This window comes from Prionailurus viverrinus, chromosome D4 (genome assembly GCF_022837055.1).
Source record: "Prionailurus viverrinus isolate Anna chromosome D4, UM_Priviv_1.0, whole genome shotgun sequence".
Classification (NCBI taxonomy): domain Eukaryota; kingdom Metazoa; phylum Chordata; class Mammalia; order Carnivora; family Felidae; genus Prionailurus; species Prionailurus viverrinus.
In genome coordinates, this window is record NC_062573.1 from 39,643,944 (window position 1) to 39,654,654 (window position 10,711).

Below are 10,711 nucleotides of genomic sequence, written 5' to 3' on the forward strand. Positions count from 1 at the left end.
GTTGGGGAACCATAGTCTCCGTTTATTCATGATTTTCCTTTCTTCCTGGAATTTCCTTTATACATACCATCTTTAAATCATTTAAATACAAGTTTAGATGTGATTTCTTCTGGGAAGATCTTTTGACCCATCTTCCCATCTTCAGATAGTTACCCTTTTTACATGTATTTATAGTATAGACTATATTTCTATATAAATCTTCCAGGGGTAGCTCAACACTGTACCCAGAACCATTCAAGTCTGATTCATACTTCAGATTCTAGGCTCAGTTCTGCAAGCAATAAAAAAAGGACAGAGATATTTATCCCTATAGTCACTTCTCCCTGTTTCTTCTGCCTACAATTAACTTCTTTCCAGAACAACTCAGAATAGTAGTGACAATTTTTTTCCAGAGTAGACTGCTACAAAGTAAGCCTCATTATTTGGTTCTAACAAGGTAATCATTAAACAGTCCAACATCAGAACATTTCGCAAAAGTGAGTAAATTATGGGAATCTATCGTCACCTTATTGCAGATACATACTCCATTTATAAGTGCATGTGAGTATATATTATAGATATCATAAAATTCTAAAGCTGAAATAGACCTCAAAATACACTTAGATCTATTCTTAACTTCAACAAAATGCCTTCCAAGTGATTGTGCATTTATGCCTTAACACCCCCAATCACTGAAAGCTCAATACCTCACTAAGACAATTCATTCCTATATTAATTATTTCTGACACAGAAGAATCAATTGCATATCAAGACAAAATTTCTCTCCCTATAGTTTTAACCTAGTTTTATTCAGTAAAGCCTGTATTTCCCAAGTTTAATCCCTCTTACAAGAGTACTTTCAATATTTAAGGGCAATAATACAAGTTCCCAAAATATCAGCTCTCTCTTTTAAATATGTGTCTTCATATTGCACATAAAAAACAATATTGTTGCTTTGTATAAGTAAAGGAAGGGGGAAGGGAGAAGGAGAGGCTGTAGGGAGGAAGAAAGAGAGACATGAAATAAGAGAGATGGATATTTATTTGAAAGAGGAGGTTAGACTATGTATGAAAAAAAAGTCTAAGGTATCCTTTGTTTAAATCATCCCAATAAAAAGACATTATGGCCTATACAATTAATGATGCAGAAATTTTCCTTGAGAAGTTTGTTAAATAAATAGCTACATATAAACTGGAAATCATTTACTTTTCTCAGGAATAAAAAAAAAACATTTTCAGATGAACAAATCTCTTTATGTAAGTAATTTTTTTTTTACCATTGGTTTTGGTTTTCTTCTATAATTTCCTTTACAAGCAACTGCTATTAAATCTCCTTGACATGCAACACTGGCAAAATTTAGAAAAGTAAAATCCAACAGCTTTTGGATATGTTCACCTTTCATTTTTGGAATTTGTTTGGGTGACTAAGGCAGGCAGATGCTTCTTTACATCATGTAAAGACTGAAGCAGATTTCAAGCTCAGTGCAAATGGCCCTGAATATTCATCATACTCCCTATTTATAAATGGCAAAGGCAACAGTGATCATGTTGATTAGCAATAGGCATCTGGTACTCAGGATCATTAAGAGGTTATGAGAATGTTCTAGGTGTCCTTGAGTCAAGAAAAGTAAGAGATGGTTAAAACAGACATAAACTGTCTATCAACAAAAAAATTCAGCATCCACTTTCATCTTACTCTCCTCCCATATACATTTAGCAGAGGTGATATAAATCAGCACATTCACTATGAAGTAACCTATGGTTGTTAACCTATTTGGGCAATATTATCATGAAACAAATGCCCCCCTGTTGTCAGATAAGCCAATGAAAGCTTAGCATTATTCATATAGATTACTGTGCTACGATATCAAATGGTGATGTCCAAAGAGCAAGCCATGGAAGTAATCACCATCAAAACACATATTTCTGGCATCCCAATCAGTGGGACTACATAGATACTCTCTGTAACTTTCATACTACAACTAGATAAGGAACCAAGAATGGATACCATTACTGCTTACTCCAGAAGTCTTGGTTTATCATCAAGAAACCTTTCCAAGATTATTTAAATGGAAGGAGATCTCAAGGAAAACTAAAGTGTTCTTTTATTTGAGAAAAACAAGAAATGTCGTGCATAAAAGTGACCAAATCCACCATGGAATATAGACATGTAAATGGAGGGGATTTGTGATGGAACCGGTATCTAGACACGAGACTTCGCTCTTAAGCATCCACTTTTGAAAGTTAGTAACTAAGACCAGAGCTGAATCACTTTTGAATGTTTTTACAGTTGTTGGTCATAGAGAAAACACAATCAGGTTAATTAGGTACCCTGAGAAGAGTGAATGCTCCTCTTACAGCCACTACTCCAAACACTGACCATTTGTGATGCAGTCTTTTAAAGAGAAAGATATATATGCCTCCACTTTATCAAAAAATTATAAATTATAAACTTCTCTGCTTCTAATTTGATGAAATAGAGAGAAGATGTTTCTCCACTTATTAATGAAACTAAAAGTAGCATAAATACATAGAATGGGTGAAAAAGATCTCTAGGCCAAAGTCAGCTCTTTTCAGAGAATCTCAGGCTAGACCATAATTTCAGGGGTCTGGCAGGTCTGTTTCTCTCTGCCCATATTAAATTTTGGTGACCCACTTAAACAGTTACCTAATTCTGATATTGACTCTGACTCCATTTCATCTCTCATGTTCTCAATACCCTGAAGATATTCATTTCCTTTACATTCCATGAAAATGTGAAGAATTATGTTATTGCATATGCCAAGCACTGTGCATACATGGTTTTATATCATCTTCACAACATCCCTGTGAGACAGGTATCATCAACCCTTTTTCCATATTAAGAACAAAAACTCAGAGATATTAAATAACTTAATATCTTACAAATTGTAAACAGTAGGGCCTGGATCCAAACATGGTACAGTAACATGTTTGTTTGTGTTTTCAACACAAAGATGAAAATATTTACTCTATGTCCCTTTATGGAAAAATTTTGCTTACTCTTGATATAAGATATATACCTTGGACCTGGTAAAAAAAAGTAGGTCTTTGATACTTTCAACTTTGTGGGGCAGATGATCTTTGTGACCATTACCAAAATTGTTGTTACAGCATAAAAGCAGCCATAAACAAATGAATATGGCTATGTTTCTTTAAAACAGAATTTATAAGAATTATCAGTGGGCCCGAGTTGGCCTATGGGATGTAGTTTCATGAACCTTGTCTCATACTATTTCATAAAATGTTCAACTTGATAAACAATCAGCCAAAAATTATTTCATACAATAGAGTTTTCGTACAGAACACTATGTGTGTTTTATTCAGAACATACTCTACATAACTGATATAAGAGTTTTCATTCATAATATCATATAAGCATGGTCAACATCTGGAGTCAGCCTGAAGGTCTCAATGCCATTTGTAGAACCAAGTCTCAAACATAAGTCAGAAACCCACAATCTTAGTATATAGATGGGGTCATAGGGCAGAAGCCATCCTGAGTGTATCTGAGAATAGTCTGGAACCATGAACAGGCTTTCTCTTTAATGGTATATCCACGCCTCCTTATCTATTACAGCATACTCTCTTAAAATTAAACTTCTATATATTAAAAAGTCAAAATAGGATAAATAACATGATAGCATTTGGTCTATGCTAAGAGAGAAAGAGAAATGCATGGATTATATATATAGATATTTTGAAGAAAGAAAATATGTGGCTACTAACAGTTGAATAAAAGAATTCATTTAAGAATTTTTTTTAATTTTTTTAATGTTTTTTAATTTATTTTTGAGACAGAGAGATACAGAGTATGAGCAGGGGAGGGGCAGAAAAGAGAGTGAGACACAGAATCCGAAGCAGGCTCCAGGCTCTGAGCTGTCAGCACAGAGCCCGACGCGGGGCTCAAACCCATGGACTGTGAGATCATGACCTGAGCCAAAGTCGGACGCTTAACCGACTGAGCCACCCAGGTGCCCCAAGAATTTAAGAATTCTTAGGATACATTCCTCATGATTGTGTAAAGTCTTATATATGTGTGCGTGTGTGTGTGTATGTGTATGCATGTGCGTGTCTGTATGCAATCCCACAGAAAGTTTCCATTGTTCTTCTCTTTCTTTCATGTTTTTTACACCATTCTGTTAAGATTTTTGACACACTATTACCTAATGAAACATGACATGTTTAATTAACTGTTTAATATTATTCTTCCATGATAGATTAGAAAATCCACGAAGGTAGGACCCATATTTTTCTTGTTCCTGTTATGTTCTAAGACACAAGTACAATGTCTGAGGCATAGTATCCACTTAATAAATAATTGTTGACATAATAAATTGAATGATCTGTTTTTCTTTAGATGAAGCATAAATAAGAAAAACTATGCCCCAAACACTTTTTTACACAAATAATCTTCAATGAGTAACATCTGCAACAAATTTATGATCTCATTTCATTTTTGAGACTAATTTTTTACATTTTTTTTTCCTGGAGGGGCTGATAATCCATCCTTACAGGCATGCAGCAGAGAAGAATGCATTCATCTGGATCCTGCACTTTGTCAAATTGGAGAATCAGTCTTCAGCTGCTGTCAGCTTAGATGGTTGAACCGAAACTGCTCAATTAAGCCTCTGATGGAGTATCAAGTAGATTGCCACTTTGGGCTACTGTATCGATAATAATAATTCCTTGTATTTGTATAGCAAGCACTTACACTTCCAAAAAGTACTTTCACATTTATTGTCTAACTTTATCCTTACAAGAACGGGGTCAAATGTAAGAGTCAGATTACCTTTTCCGTTTTACAAATGAGGACAGTTCACAACCAGCAACGGTAACTGGCACCGTCAGCAGAGAAAGAACCAAGTACAAGACCCTAGGTTTCCTACATCTGAGGTAACTGCTTTGTTCACTAGATAATCCTGCCCCATGACATAATCACCTTCTACGATGGACATGTAGCTTTATTCAAGTGTAGTAACAGAACCACAGTTAACCATTTATCTACCAGTTCTAAGAAGACAAAAATGATGAGGATCAAGCACAGTTCTTTAATGATCTGCTACCAGATCAGAGAAAGCATTGCAGGGGAAACAGTGTGGTGCAGTGCAACGATTATAGGCCCTGAAGCCAGACAAATGTGGTTTCTATTCCCAGCATTGGGACATATCAAGTTCCCAGACACATCTGAAAATAAGCCTATAAGGTATGGCTACTAGGTTTGTTTTGTTTAGATTGGAGGATTAAATGTGATCATGTGTGAGGGAGTAGGCATGTCAGCAGAATTTTTATTTATCTTGTCTAAGATTACTAGATGCCTTCCCAATGTCCACTGGTCTCTTCCATATCATCCATCTCAATAAAAAAATCCAATTTGATAGTGGTGGCATTTTATTCAATAAAACTCTTGTTTCCCAGAATCCAGATAAATAAGGAGTAAGTGACCTGGCTTTGACCAATGACAAGTAAAAGCAAGTTGTCTGGTAGGATTTATATGGCTGAGAGACACAGCATATGCCTTTTTTCTGTGCCCTGCCACTTCCTGACCAGCATCTGAACATAAAGGTGGAGCAGACACCTGTGACCACAAGGGGCATAACTACATCCTAAGGATGGCTGACGGGATTTTACAAAGACTCTGAGACCCTGATTGCATCATGGAGCCACAGCTACCCCTAAATACCCTACATTCAAATCTTCATCCTGTGACAGAAAATAAAGATACTAATTGTTTAAGTCACTCTTTGGGGGAATATCTGTCACAGCCACACAAAATTTTCATGTGATATAACTAATTTCCTTTTAGTCAATTTTTAAAGGATTTCATAATCCAAATGGCATGGCACTAATTGGTATAAATTTTTTTAAATAAAAATAAATAGATAATATGTTGATGTGCTCTGGGTCAGCTACTATACTAAGAACATGACTTAGTAACAAAATTCATTACAGATGAAGTCAGAGTTCAAATTCAGGTAGGTGTATCAGACCCAGAACATGAGCTTTCCCCATGATTTAGGGTCCAGTATAGTATAAGTTGTGTTTTTTTTGACTTGCCAGCTACATACATCGTCAGACATATATCTGAGTGCTTGATGTGATGCTCCATAATTAAATCCTTACAACACCTCTATGAGATATGGGTGACTATTATTACATTTTTCAGATGAGGAAAGCAAATTTTAGAGATGATGAGAATTTTATGAAGAGATGAAGAGAAGAATTTCAGAGATGATGAACTTCCCAGGAAAGCACATCTAGGGAGGAACAGAGTTATAGAGACTCAAATGCAGCAGAATTTGATTCTAAATCCACATTTCTAATGACTATAATATGCTGCCTATCCACCTACAGAATGTCAATGTCCCAATTTCTGCTAAGAGAAATTTGAGTACCCAAATTAGAAAACTTCTTCGAGAAAGTCTAGAAGTTTGTTTGTACTAGTTGGAGAAGAGGCCACACCACATCAAGTTTTCACTTTTATTCAAAGCTGTGTTTTAGGGGGTTCCATGCTGACTAAATCCATAAAATACAATATATTTTTCCAGTAAGTCACTAATAATGTGACAGATTTCATACAGCTTAAGGAGTCAAAGACATTCCTCAGCATATTCTGAGTAGTGTTCTTGGTGGCTGATATCTACATTTGTCGAAAAATCCCATTGTTAACCTTTCAACCCCTAGGGATAGAGATAAATCAGTCTCCACTGCCTAGTAGAAAATTATCAGATTTCTTGTTTCATTTTCAAAAAGTTCTGTCATGTAAAGCCAGACAGCAGCATTTCTGTTTTCTTCCCCCTAGCATCTGGAATACCCATGATCTAGGATATATTTCTGTGGATTTGGAGCCTAAAATGTCACCACATGCTGCTGCTAATAATAACACATAATAATAACTGCTGTGAAAGTTCTTTAGCTGTCAGCTCTATTTTTATTTCATTTAAAAAATAATAATTTCAATGTCCATTGCTGTGCCTGAGTTCATTTACAAATCAAAAACATATTTCACATTAAAAAAAAAAAAACCAACATCCAGTTCATTCAAATCTTAAGCCTCAGGCAAAGGAATTGCCTAGGCTGCTAGCAAAGAAAGGTGGTGATTTTTTAAGTGGCTAGGAATTGAACTAGAGCACCAAAATAGTTAAACAGGTTCCATTTATAGAATCAAAGAAGTGGATTATCTTTGAATTTTTCTGGTTCAACTTACATCTATTGTATTAATATTTCCTACTTCATGACCCCACACAAAATGCATAAAATATGCCCCATGCAATGATTCTTTACCCTGGTATTTCCTTTTATGGGATATTTATTCTGAGCCACTCAATTCCATTTTAAGAGTCTGAACGTCAATGGCAAGGTGTTCCTGTCTGTTTTGTTCCTGTTTATGTTCAGAGTAAGCTGTTCTCCCTGAAGCTTTTACTCAGTAGCTCTGATTCTGAGCTCTACGACCAAGCGATTCTTGAACACATCATGTTCCAATCATTTAAGATGGCAAGCATTTAAGTCCCAAGGCTTTTTGTGACGTGAAACATCCTATATATAAAACTTTATTTTATTTTCTCTTTTAGGTAAAAATTCCTTAATTTTTTTATTCCTGGTACAGCTACCACAATTTACAGGACAATGAGATGTCATGAAAAGATGTAACAAAAAGAAAAAGGAAAAGCTACATCAGGAACACACATCTAATTGACACCACACTGCACTAATTCATAGTTGCACTTTTTGCAGAATGTGGCTAGGACAGTCCTGGACAAGAAGGGATTCCTGTTTAAGGTACAGTCACTTCTCTGAGTATGTGGATCATTGTTCCTCCTGTGGCAGATTTCTACAGTTCCTCTAATGCACTGGGGACGACAATCTCCAAGTCACCAGCAGCTTTACTGACAACTCTTAACTCTCTCTCCTGCTGAGAACTATAACACTTTTCTTCTGACGCAACTGCCCCCCTTCACAAGTCCATAATTGGATTGCTGTTGTCTACTATAATTCCCCAAAGCATTATAGTTCCCACCACCACCGTAGTTACCTCCAAATTCTCCTCCTTCATTGCCATCGCTATATCCTCTGCCCACCGCCACCATATCTGCCACCTTGGTTTCCATATCCTGGTCCACCCCCATCATAGCCTTCTCTACTACTGTAACCAAGACCACTGCCATAGTTGCCACCACCTCCGTAACTACCTCTCCTGCCACCACCTCCACCACCATAGTCTCCTCTTCCACCAAAGTCACCACCACCTCCAAAGTGGGTCTCCATGACCCCTAAAGTTGCCAGATCCACGTCCTTGACCTCTCTGCAATTCGGCTGACTACATTTCTTATTTAGAAAGGGCCTTTTTTACTTCACAATGATGCTCATTAATAGGGTGGTATTTCTAAATGACAATTTTATCCATGGTATCATGATCATCAAATATTACAACAGCAAATCCTCTCTTTTTTCCACTCTGCCTGGCTTCTGTAACTTCTACAGTTTCACTACTTGCTATATGTTTTCAAAGTAGTCTCTCAAAATATATGGTTCTGTATCTTCTTTAATCCCACCAATGAAAATTTTCTTCACTGTTAGATGGATACCAGGTTTTACAGAGTCCTCTCTAGAAACAGTTATCTTCGGTTCCACTACATGTCCAACAACCTTGTGTGGCCCAGCACACATTGCTGCATCCACCTCCTCCACACAAGAGTAAGTCACAAAACCAAAATCCCTAGGGTGTCTGGGTTGTTCAGTTGGGTAAGCATCTGACTCCTGATTTTGGCTCAGGTCATGAGGTTGAGCGCCTCATTAGGCTCTGCACTGGCAGCACAGAGCCTGCTCGGAATTCTCTCCCTCTCTCTCACAAAATAAATAAACATTTTTTTTAAAAATGGAGTATTCTCCTCTTTATAAAAAATAAGAAACAAAAAAAGCAAAAAGAAAAAAAAAGCCTGGAACACTTTTGGGAGGTGGGGGGTCTCATCACCACACAATCTCTAAGTGTGCCCCATTTTCAAAATATTCTCTCCAGCTATCATGTGTAGCTCAAGTCACCAACAAAGAGTTTTTCAACTGCTCCCGTTTCTTTGGATCATGGCCCTCCCTTCCCCACCTACAGCAGTGATGCCCAAAGTTGGGCTGGGGTGACCTTACCTCCATTTTGAGATCACCTATATATAAAGTTTTAAATAACTCTACAACATCTAAGATAGAACTTACTCAGGTGACTTTATAGAAAAGAACCCATGTTCATGAGGCGCCTGGGTGGCGCAGTCGGTTAAGCGTCGGACTTCAGCCAGGTCACAATCTCGCTGTCCGTGAGTTCGAGCCCCGCGTCAGGCTCTGGGCTGATGGCTCGGAGCCTGGAGCCTGTTTCCCATTCTGTGTCTCCCTCTCTCTCTGCCCCTCCCCCGTTCATGCTCTGTCTCTCTCTGTCCCAAAAATAAATAAACGTTGGAAAAAAAAAAAAAAAGAACCCATGTTCAAAACTAGCAGAATCCTAGATGTGGTCTAAGGACATATATAACACTAAAGTGAAAGGGACAATAATCTTTCCCATGAAACCTTTCCATAAAAATGGTGTGAGGATGGTCCAGATTCCTTCAACGCCCTTGTTTTCAACAGCAATCATCACATAAATGCTCCATCTAATCTGACAGTATAGTAGGTGTCCTCCACCCCTGTGCCACACCCACCCCCACTTTAACCCTATCCCTCTTCCTTACTTCTTATCTCTTCCCTGGAGTTGCCATCAGTAGACCACTACTACCCACCTTTGGCATCAGCCCTTTCCTTTATGGAATACTCTTAACTAATCTTCCTTCAAATAACAGCTCATTCACTACTTCCCTAACCACCCAAGTCAAATATCATGTTATAAAACCTCAAAAGGCCATAGATCTCTGCATCCACAACTTGTAAAAGGCATCAAGCAGTGTGATTTTACATTTATTCAATAACCATCTGCCTATCCTTTTAGATTATAACTGCCAAGGGGAAGACAGACTGGTTCTGGTTTTGCTTATGTGTATCTTCAGCACTGGGCTCAAATCTTAGTTCACAGTGGATGATCAGTAAATGTTTGTTGAATTAAAGACTGGATGAGTAAAAGAAAAAAGAAATAAATATAATTTTTGGAGAGAGAAAGCAGATAGATTAGTGGCAATAGTTTTAGTACAATAAATGGACTGAACCCTAACTGTCTGTGTGTGTATGTATGTGCACATATACACCTGTATGTCTGCATATGTTCATGAATTAAAAGGAGGTGGCAGAATGAGAATGTAGATAAGCAATAAGAAATAGGCTGAATCTCAGTGCATCAGCCAGTATCTGGAGTGGAGAGATCAGTAGAATCTCTGAATTAGATGCTCTTAGGTTCTTGGTCTCCTCCATGGCACAATCAGTGAGGCTACTGTCCTTCCTCCATCCCTGGAGAAAGTGGAGGTTTTATTCTCTGAAGAGTTGAACCAAAGTCCAAATTTAGAGACATGAGGCAGTATTGGTAGTGACAATTAGGATGGATGTAACATGAAATGAAGAGAGAGAGATAAAATGAATATCTGTGACACTGCCAGCACCTCTTGTAGAGTATATGCTATTAGGATTTTGCCACTTGGGTTGGAAATTAGAATATTCCTGTGTTCAGTCCTCGGAGAAGAAATTAGGTGGGACTGTATGTGTAGGAGATTGAATGGGCAAAGGACTATAGAGACTAGAGGGGAGAAAGG

At 37.5% G+C, this 10,711-nt stretch overlaps 1 pseudogene; it reads right to left on the reverse strand.

The window, feature by feature from the left end:
• Positions 1 to 7,915: 7,915 nt before the first annotated feature.
• On the reverse strand, positions 7,916 to 9,140 carry LOC125149863 (heterogeneous nuclear ribonucleoprotein A3-like; annotated as a pseudogene).
• Positions 9,141 to 10,711: the final 1,571 nt, after the last annotated feature.